The sequence below is a fragment of the Alosa pseudoharengus genome, unplaced genomic scaffold (genome assembly GCF_046254945.1).
Source record: "Alosa pseudoharengus isolate Yale_2024_CS ecotype anadromous, Long Island Sound unplaced genomic scaffold, YU_APseudo_1.1 YU_APseudo_1.1_scf_7, whole genome shotgun sequence".
NCBI lineage: Eukaryota > Metazoa > Chordata > Actinopteri > Clupeiformes > Clupeidae > Alosa > Alosa pseudoharengus.
In genome coordinates this window covers 20,325,482-20,336,263 of record NW_027468859.1, presented here as the reverse complement: position 1 = coordinate 20,336,263, position 10,782 = coordinate 20,325,482, and the positions used below count along the sequence as shown (strand labels likewise).

The 10,782-nt window shown below is 41.6% G+C and overlaps 2 non-coding genes across 2 annotated transcripts; both read right to left on the bottom strand.

Annotated features, from left to right (window-relative positions):
• Nucleotides 1-5,319: 5,319 nt before the first annotated feature.
• Nucleotides 5,320-5,392, bottom strand: trnaa-agc (transfer RNA alanine (anticodon AGC)). Its single transcript has one exon. It is a non-coding gene; the product is annotated as a tRNA-Ala (tRNA).
• Nucleotides 5,393-5,612: 220 nt separating this feature from the next.
• Nucleotides 5,613-5,685, bottom strand: trnaa-agc (transfer RNA alanine (anticodon AGC)). The gene has a single exon. It is a non-coding gene; the product is annotated as a tRNA-Ala (tRNA).
• Nucleotides 5,686-10,782: the final 5,097 nt, after the last annotated feature.

Here is a 10,782-nt window from a genome sequence, read left to right as displayed (position 1 = left end):
GACATCCCTGCAGCACCCCTCACTGTTGTGTGTTATCTTCCTATGCACTGTACAAATACACTTAAATGTCAACCGTATGGGGCTTTGACATCCACATGTCTGCTTAACAGCTGCTTCATTGAAAGTACAATAAGTAAGTATAATTATATATACTCTTTTGATCCCGTGAGGGAAATTTGGTCTCTGCATTTATTCCAATCCGTGAATTAGTGAAACACACTCAGCACACAGTGAACACACACTAATCCCGGTGCAGTGAGCTGCCTGCAACAACAGCGGCGCTCGGGGAGCAGTGAGTGAGTGAGAAACCTTTACCTTCTCAAAAAGCCTTTCACAGATGAGAGGACAGAGGGTTTAGGAGATCTGTTGGAGGGTATGGGTATGATGCACCCATAAAGACACAACTGAGCTTGTCAAGCAGTACAAAGTGGAAACAAGTCTCTGACATTGCCAATGCATGCCCAGATTGAACAATGTTAAGGCAACCACATAACTGGTTCCATGTTTTCCTATTGGATGGTTAAAGTTCTCAAGAAACTGATGATTAAAGTGTTGGAATAAACACTTTAGTAGAATGTGGCATTCCTTTGTTGTTGGTAGTGATGGGGACGAGACCGCCTATGCCGAGTCCGAGTCAAGACCGAGTCTTTGAAGGGTCGAGACCGAGTCTGTTGGTTTTCAAATACAGTCGAGTCCGAGTCAAGACCGAGTCTTTGAGGAAGCAAGTCCGAGTCGAGACCGAGTCCGAGACCAAGGCCATAAAAAAATGTCAGTTTTCATATTCATAATTTAATATCACCCTAGTTAATAATCAACCGTTAGGCCTACAGACTAAGCTAGATTGGGAATTGTTTAGAGGAGCAGTCTTAACGTCTTAATATGGACTATGCTGACCTACAGACACTCACCGGCAGCAGAGCCATAGAGATAAATAAACGGCTCTGACGACAGTATCTTTGCATTGCACCATGGGATGTCATTTTCAAATAATGCCGGTCAACATTGCATTTTATTATTATTGTTGTTATGTGTTGTCTGTTTTTTTTATAAGAACATAAAAAAATGCGTTGGTCTCGAGGACTCGGTCTGAAATTACAAGTCCTTCTCCTCCCACTGTGGTCCGAGACCGAGTCAAGACCGAGTCTTTGAAGGAACGAGTCCGAGACGAGACCAAGAAAGCAGAAATGGGTCTCGGGACCAGACTCGAGTCCGAGACCGGACTCGAGTACTACATCACTAGTTGTTGGGTATGTGTGTATGTTTCAGTTGAGTGTGATATAAATTAGTGCATTTTTTAAGTTTGAATGTGAACGTTCGTTTCCATTACTTTGTCTATTCTGTTGAATGCACTGTATGGAGGCTACTGTGAAGGTCTGAATTAAAAAGGCTGTTCGCCAGTTCACCTTTAAAACAGTCAACTGTCATTATTTCTAGGTTAGGTCTCAAGAAACTTAAGGTTGGTATGAGAGGGAGTACATTGTGGGCCCTATCATGACATTCTAAAGTGCATCGTCACTCGTCAAAAGTCTATTCAAATTTAGTAGGATGTCCAGTTCACATTGGGAGGGGTTTCGTTCTCAAAAGTGGAGCGCATGGCGTAACAAGGTGTTCCTAGGTCTTTTAATCAGTCATATGGGTGTGTTTGGGGCGTAACATCATTTTAAACCAATGAAAATGACATCTGTCATTCCCTTTAACGGCGCAATGCGCGATATGTCAAATAAATGAATCGGTATTTTGGCATTCAACTGCGCATTTGGAGGCTGCTTGCCAGACCGTATGGAATAGTCATTCTTAAACCATGCTTTACTAAAACCTAGCATAGCCTTCACGCATTTGCACTCGTCTATTATTTGATCTCATTGGCAAAGTGAAACTAACTTCACCAAGGAGTCAGTCAACGACAAGACAGTTATATGCAGTTACTTTCACTATTGACTGACAATGGGTTACCATCGAAAACATAGGCTGGAAAAAGCAACACTTACCCTAATGTTGCTCAAATGACTGAATAAAACAACATTTATCCTGCAGAGGAGTTGCTTATATCTCGTGACAGTGCGTCTTCAGCTGTGCTCCATACGTGTCTCTCGCCTCTCCCCTAATCACTTTTAACCGTCATTACCAATTTGCAAATGATGGTGAATAACTACTCATCATGAGATGTACAGTATTTCGTAATATGTTTATTCTAATTATGTTTACCATTGTAATCGTGCAATTTGTAATGCTTTGCATGGACGTGCGCTGGTGTGCATTCATGAATGATAGAAGGATGGTGCGTGCACCTGCCAATATGACTGTTGACATGCGCTCTTAAAATAGCATATGAACAACTCGCCATTGACTTCTGACCAGATTTAGGTGGTGTATGATAGCGATTTTTAGACAATGCGCCAGGTCCCTCCCTAGGTTGTTAATTGCCACACCCCTGGGCGCAATGCTTAACAAATAATCGTGCAAAATAACGAATTCAACTTCGCGCCGGTGAATAACGAACTTTACGCCATGCGCTGGTGACCCAAAATACAGCCCTGTGTGCGTGAACAACCTACAAAATTACTCATCTTGTACTGGATCATCTTCCTGAATCTCAATATTATGATCACAAGTCTGGGCAAATTACTAAGTTGGCACTAGCAGAGGTGGGCACAAATTAAATTGGATTTATGGACAAGTCGTTATTTAGGTCAACATAAGAGCTGAATATAGGGAATTGCCCAAGGGATATTACCGGGCACCCTCCCTATTCTTATTAACTCCTATACAAGGGAGGGTACCCGCTACACTACAGGACAGTATTAAAACCACTTGATGGATTTGACATTAGGATTTATGCAAGGGATAACATCCGCCAAGGTGTCCTGATATGCGGAAATAATGAAGTTAATTAATTCCATATATTGGGACACCTGTTATTCTGTTTATATCATTTTTTTAGTATTTTATTTTGTTACATTTCAGTGTTTGTAGTTTGTAACTAAATGTTTTTTTATGTATTTATGCTAATCATAGTCTTGGTGAACCTGTTTTTCTATATACTGTAGGCAACAAGAAACCGCAAAGAAAAAAAAATTAACCGACAAAACCAGGTTCACCAAGACTATGATAAGCATAGCCTATTGCCATGGTTGTAGTTAGTATATACTGAATGATGAAATTTTGGCTTATTAGGGAAAAATCGGCAGTTTTTTCTTGAAGTATTTGCCAAAGAACATAGAGTTGAAGGATTAGTGGTGGATGACATTACAATGATCGTGGTGGACGACATTTCCTTGTTCTTGCTTGGGCACCTACTCTTGTGATAATCTCGCTCCTTGTCTGCGCATCAACAGATCAATGGTGACTAAAAACAACAATTTGATTTCGGCAGCTGGGCCTAAATGGGGAGAGAGACGCCTTTCCCATCATTTCTGATTAATTCCCATCTCTTCCCATCCTCCTTTTTCTTGGTATAGATAATGTGGACAAAGATCCTTGATTACTAGCAAGATAGAGCAATGTAATACATTACTATGGGAGAAAAACGGCACAGTTCCGGTCTGCATAAAGGGGTGTGTTTAGCCCTACGTCATAGATGTCATTTTGCTGAGAAAGACGTGAACAGTGTTGCAGTGTGTGATTATCTGTCACAGTCATTGTGTTGTTCGTTGGCTAAGTTACCATAGTTTGTTATATGTTAGCTGCCAATTAACTTATACCTCATTTTATTATAGGTTGGTAACAATAAGAAACATGTCCAGTTAGCTTATTCTGATAAACATTGTCTTTGCTTAGTTTAGTTTGGAGATTGAATGCCCCAGGTTTACAACTTATGTAAACTTATCATGATTTGGAACTCAACAATCAATCATCAACAACCATGGCCAGATTTTTGCGGGCTCTACAAGACTCCGCGTGCGTTCATGTCAACATCTTCAATGCTACAATGACAGCCAGCCACAGCTGATTTTTATATATATATATGTAACCTTTGTTGAGGTAGTTTAGAGGGTTTGTTTACCCTTTGATTAGCCTGTGAGTTCTGGCACTTGAGTTCAGCCCCCAGCATGCACATTACAAAAATGTCGGCAGCATGAGTGCGACTAATTGAGATGCATGTTCATGATGCAAATCGTGCAGTGGATTGAAAATGTCTGTCTCCGGTACTTTTGTCTTTACAGTTTTGACGACGTTGGGTCTGGCCCAATACGTCCGAAGGCCTTCGGTAACTACAGCCTCCATACTCAACAGTATCTGCTGCAGCAACACAGAGGGCTGTATGAGGCCAGCGGTGGATATGTAGCGTTTCCTCTTCACAAATGATAAGCTTTCCCTAGTTGATACGTATGTGTGGCCACCTTCTTCTGTGTGGACCAGAACATCCTGGCAGTGTGTGCAGGTGGATAGACCAGGGATCTTTTTCCCTGCCTGAATCAGCCACCCAGCAATGTAAGTAAGGACCTCCTTCTTCAGTCACCTGCCTCAGTGTCCTCCAACAGATCTCCTAAACCCTCTGTCCTCTCATCTGTGAAAGGCTTTTTGAGAAGGTAAAGGTTTCTGTTAGTTTGGAGGAAACCGTTTCTTTCATTAAGTCATTGATATTGTACTTTCAATGAAGCAACTGTTAAGCAGACATGTGGATGTCAAAGGACAATGTAGCCCCATACGGTTGACATTAAAGTGTATTTGTACAGTGCATAGGAAGATAACACACAACTGTGAGGGGTGCTGCAGGGATGTCCACTGTTGGTTCTGCTCTGGTGTTTGTCATGGCCAACAGTTGGGATGCTAGGCTCCTTAAGGCAGGAACTGAATATCCACATCGCTTTAACCCTCTCTGATGTAGATATTCAGTTTCTGGCTGATGGATCTAGTGTAATGTTTCTGTTACGGAAGTTCTGTTGCATCACCACTCATTCACACAGGAATTGTTATATGCACACACAACTATGACAGTGTGTACCATATAAGGTATACGTAATTATACCGGAGAGTTAAGCACAGGATGTTAATGGACAATCAGGACAGTGGACAGAGTTCCCACACAAACATTAGGTGTGTGTTTAGTCAGTTAACGTCAAAATTAGTTTATTCAATTAACATCAAAAAACATTTGACAAAAATACTATTCCCGTTGCGTATCAGCAACATTGTCAGTGAATTTTAGGCTTGCACTACCTACAGGCTTACTGTACAAAAATAAATTGAACTGTGACCTTGAAACCAATGTACACACCGAATTGTGGTTTTTGTGTACCGTTACACCCTTAATTCCATACATTTCTAAGTGTTTGAATATGGACATTACTTGGAATTACACTCAAAAAGAATCCTGCTTGGAGAATGCGGGCATCGATCCCGCTACCTCTCGCATGCTAAGCGAGCACTCTACCATTTGAGCTAATTCCCCTAGGGTCCTTCACATTCTTAAAGACTGACAGCTGGCAGGGACTTTGAGACACTGTATGGGTTATCATGCTGCCATCTACTGGACAGACAGAAGACTGAATGACCCACCTCTTCATGCAACTGATTTAGATTCAAAGTCCCTGTGCCCTGACCTTGTGTTCCATACATTTATCCAGGTGAGGATATGGACTGCACTGAATTACATTTAAAAGACCAATAACTGGAGAATGCGGGCATCGATCCCGCTACCTCTCGCATGCTAAGCGAGCGCTCTACCATTTGAGCTAATTCCCCTGGGGTGAATGCTTCTTTTGAAAAACAACAGGTGACAGGAACCTGGAGAAGCAACATAGCTATTTGTGCTGCCACCTGCTGGACAGATTGAAGACACCATGATCAATTTCTTCATGTATTTGCCAAAGAATACAAAGTTGAAGGCTTACAGTGGTGGTGGATGTCATTTCTTTGTTCTTGCTTAGGCATCCAGTGATCATTTCTCTCCTTGTCTGCATAAACCAAGATCAAGTTAGTATATAATATACACTATATGGACAAAAATATTGGGACACCTGGCCATTCCACCTACAGGAATGTTAAGGATATCCCATTATAGGCATAGAATAGCTATAACCGGTTTTTTTTAGGGAAATTTCCACAAGATTTAGTTTGGCTGTGTTTTTTGTTGCTGTTGTTCATTCATCTAAAACCTCATTAATTTGTGAGGTCAGGCACTGATGCTGGATGAGAATGCCTGCCTCCCAATCTCCATTGGTTCAGATCAGCAGATCAATGGTGACCAAAAACAACAATCTGATTTTGGCAGCTGGGCCTAAATGGGCAAAAAGACACATTCTCTTCAAAAACACTTCTGATTAAAGTTGGTTTCTCTCATATATTCCCACATCTCCAATAAGATTCAGAACTGTGTCGTGCCTCAGATTCTTTGACTCTGATGAAGGCACTGTACATCAAAACGTTATTTATTTGCACCATTAAAATCTTCAAAAATAATCATGTGCTCCGGTCCTTCCCTAGGTTCAGTTATTTGAAGTGGCCCAGGGCCTGCAGCTGATTCAGAACTGGGTGTTTATTCAGCTCCAGATGGAACTAATGTCATGATTCTCTTTAGGAAGTTTTGTTTAATGTTCTCACACAGGAATTGTAACATGCACACAACTATGACCTTATGTGTTCCATTCACTTCTCCAGGTGAGGAAATAGACTCTGCACTGAATTACATTTAAAAGACCAAAAGCTGGAGAATGCGGGCATCGATCACGCTACCTCTCGCATGCTAAGCGAGCGCTCTACCATTTGAGCTAATTCCCCTGTGGTGAAGGCTATATTAGCACACTGACAGGGACCTGAAGAAGGGTTATCATGCTGTTATTTATGCTGCCACCTGTTGGACAGTTTGAGGTTTATGAGTGCTACATGCCTGACATAAGAGCTAGTGACATAACAGGAAGCTACCAAACCCGTAGTCTGCCACAGGAACCCCCAAGTTGACAGAATGGTACTTACAGGGGGTCAAGAGCGTGCAGATTAGCTTCGGCATGTTAGCATACGCCATTTTCAAATATGGCGCTGCATGGAGCATTTGGAACCAGCTCCATGCACGAAAATCCGTGTTGGGCACGAGCTCTCATGCGCGTACATGTTGGTGGGCGGGTACCTATCCGGCGGCTACAGCCAAACGTTATTCAGTGCGTATTTCTTGAGGATCCTATGAGAAGACGTGCATATTATGGTTGTTTATCCATCATATGACAAATAAACAAATAAAGAAAATTGTATTGATCTTGTTCCGTTGTTGTTTGTCCCGAACAAACATAGCCTAAACATGATTAAAGACAATAAATTACACAACAGCGGCATAAAGACCTTGTCTCGTTACACCATGGGTCTCCAACACGTTGCTCTCAACCTATAGCCGCCCCATTTGGAGCTTGCCAGAGGCTGAAGCACTAGGCTACTACATTTAAACACAATTATTGCCGCGAGGCATTCCAGCCTACGAATTTAATAAAAAGTAAACAATGCATAATTTAAAAAAAAACTCAATTTAGGCTACCTCGCTATGCAATAAGGTTTCCATTAGAGCACAGCGCACGTTCAATGAATGAAAGAAAGGCCTTGTCTCGCAATAAACAGCTGGAAACACTTTTTCAACTACACGAAACTTTACAGTGATCATCAAATACCCTCTAGATTTAAATGCCCATCCGTCTCAACATTTAACTATATAATAAAAGTCAAAAAGTAAATTAAATCCCATACCAAAACCGAAAATCGTCTGCGTTTGATAGCCTGGTATGCCGCTCCAAACAAAACGCATGTCTCACAATAACGTACAATGTAAGAAATAAAGGTCTGCCTCGAATAAGCCTACCTCAATTAAATACCTGTGCTTTGCAGCCTAAGTAAATAGCAGACCCTGGACATAATTTAGGATTAACGGAAAGTATGCAATCATACGATGTTGGACGCCAGGCGATGCTCTGGCCGTCTACTGTGCCTCTGACACCGCTGCCTCATTTGGATGGTAACTCCACAGGTGAGCGCGAAGATTGGATGTCGTGGATGCGTAAGTAAACTGTTTTTTGCTGAGTCCGCAGACAACCTTCTCTTTAACCGTTACTTTACCATTATGCTGTGTACAACTCAAAGTAAAGACACCACATTTTAGATGAGTTGGGGACGTAATTGTCCGCTCAGGCTGACCGTTCTGTGCGTTATCTTCAATACTATCTTCAATAATATTGAATATCTTCAATATTATTTTCAAAACAGGGTGGCTATTGAGGGCTCTGGCTCCAGTCATTATTGTGGCTACTGGCTATTATTGGCTTGATTTGGTCATGGGCCAACGCTAGAATACGTTTAGAGCACCCGCTATGAGATGGCAAACAATAAAATAAAAAACAAACTAATCATAGACTGTAAAAATGCGCTACACTTGGCACTAAAAACCGAATAGTTTATTTATAGTTCGACTACGGATATTTCACGTCATGTTCGAATGCATATTTGCAGCAGAACAGCAGGCAGACCGCTCTTAATTAGAGCCGCTGTGTTATCCAATGAAATTAAGTTGCGCTTCAGGGCGACTCCACTCGGACTCTATGCGCGTTCCCGAGCAACTTTTCCTTCTTCTTGTTATGAGGCAAGGACTTTATGTGCATTATCGCCACCCTCTTACTGGAGGACGACTCTCTTTTTACAGAATATCCAATAAAAATCGACGTTGGTCCATGCGTCATATCCAGCTTTGCAACTTGGCGCATGGTCAGAGCCGACTGGCGCTGGATCAGCGCTGGATCCGAACCCCAGTGTTCAAGATGGCGTTGACTATGAATTGGCCGGATTTACTAGCCTAGCCTCCACCATTCACTTGTATGGAGGGCGGGACTTAGTCACTCTCTCCAGTTATATATAATACCTCCATGGGTACTTAGGATGCTAGTGAGTAAATGTGTTTTCCAACATGCCACATGCATTCCACATGTTTTTGGCATCGGAGCAAAATCCTCATCAGCTGTCACAAACATCTTAAATGATGAGTATAATTTTGATGTAGTCTGGACGTGTCAGTTGTCCAGTTGATCATGGTTGTAGCCTTCCTATTGGTGGGTCAGATGAGAAAGACTTGGGTGATGACTTTGTGACAATTTGGAGGACAGCATGTGGACTGTCAGGCAAATCTCAAACTAAACCAGAACCTTTTCTCACTCCCTGTTTGTCTGTTGTTATCTGTTCAGCACAAAATCCAATAACAAATTGCAGAGTGAAGCTTCTTATAGTTACAGTCCATAATCACAGTCATTACCTGATATTAGAAAGAAACACCTTTAAACTGGGTCTTAAGGGTTTTTTCACTCTTGTTTCCATGTCTTGGTAAACATTCACACTTTGTGCAACATATGAGTAATTTCAAGACATGGCAGCATCTGAAGAACGTCATCCGTGGTCTAAATGGTTTTCTTTTTGAAAGATAAGTGGAAAAATGTGTGGCTGTAAAGCAGAGCACAGTGAAAAAGTGATCACAGAGCTGCATCCGCTGACAGTCTCGTCCTTGACCCGTCTGGTTTCCAGACTTTCCCAGCTATCCCTTACAACCATAGCAGAGTGACGTACTGTAAGAGCCTGACTCAAGACGACGGGAAAATTGTCAACATTATGTCAGTACAGTATGTTTCGAGAAATTCCTAGAAAAATAGTCAAAGAAAAATATTCCTAGAAAAATAGTCATGACCAAGTCCTGTGCAAGGAGAAGTGCCACTGGGAAGGACTCTTGGGAATGTATTTTTTTAAGGATAAGGCTAGTTGCCTTGGTGACTCAACTCACTCCAGTGTCTAACGGACAGCGGGGATTCCGTGGGTCACTGAGAGGGCTGGAGTATCTGCGACACCATGAAATATGAATCATGGGAGTACAAACTGTCTGCCCTGTTCTCATCCACAGTCACCACTAGTCACAGGATCCACAGGGAAGAGTTATGTCTGATTTCAGACAAAAACACATGTGAAAACACACTGAAGAGTCACTGAGTGTGTTCATGCACATGATTTGTACAAGCCAAGGCTGCATGCACTCTGACCACAAACCAATGTCATTGAGAATGAGGCTCCCTTAAAAAAGATGCAAGATCTCAATGGGACTCTCCGGGTTAAATAAAGGATAAATAAAATAAAAACTAAAATGGAGCCCCATGCCCGCATCATCCAGAATGGAGTCCCACACCAGCATCATTTAGTCTTCAAAATGGAGTACCAAACCCAGAGCCGTATAAAGGTCAGGACAATAATAATACGCTTTATTTGTATAGAACCTTTCATACACAGAATGCAGCTCAAAGTGCTTTACATTTGGAGCATGTAACACAATAATAGAGTCAGTCATTATCAATCACTCTTCTTGCTGTAGCCGTTTATGATCCAATCAGCAACATATCAAAAATATAGAAAATAACATGTAGCTTATAGAGAAGAATCAGTCATTCCTCTTCTTTGCTGTGGCCGTTTATGATCCAATCAGCAACATATCAGAAATACTATTATACTACTATAAATATATAAAGGCTTTGCTTCAGATGCTTAGGTTAACAAATGCTTAGGCAATGTTTTATGCAAATAAAAAAAAAACATGTATTAACCTGTGAATTAACCACAGTGCCCAATAGCCCAATGAATCAGAATGAGGAGAATTCTAGCCATTTTTAAAGGTTGTATCAGTGATTTCAGGCCCAAAAAAGGCCCAAACATAAATTATCACATTCATCTAATCTTTCCTAACGATCCACTCGCTGCCTCCCCCATGAGCAGGCCGTCAAAAAACTGCGTCTCTTTAGGCAGCCTAGGCTCCGAGATCTGTACACAAAAACAATTGCT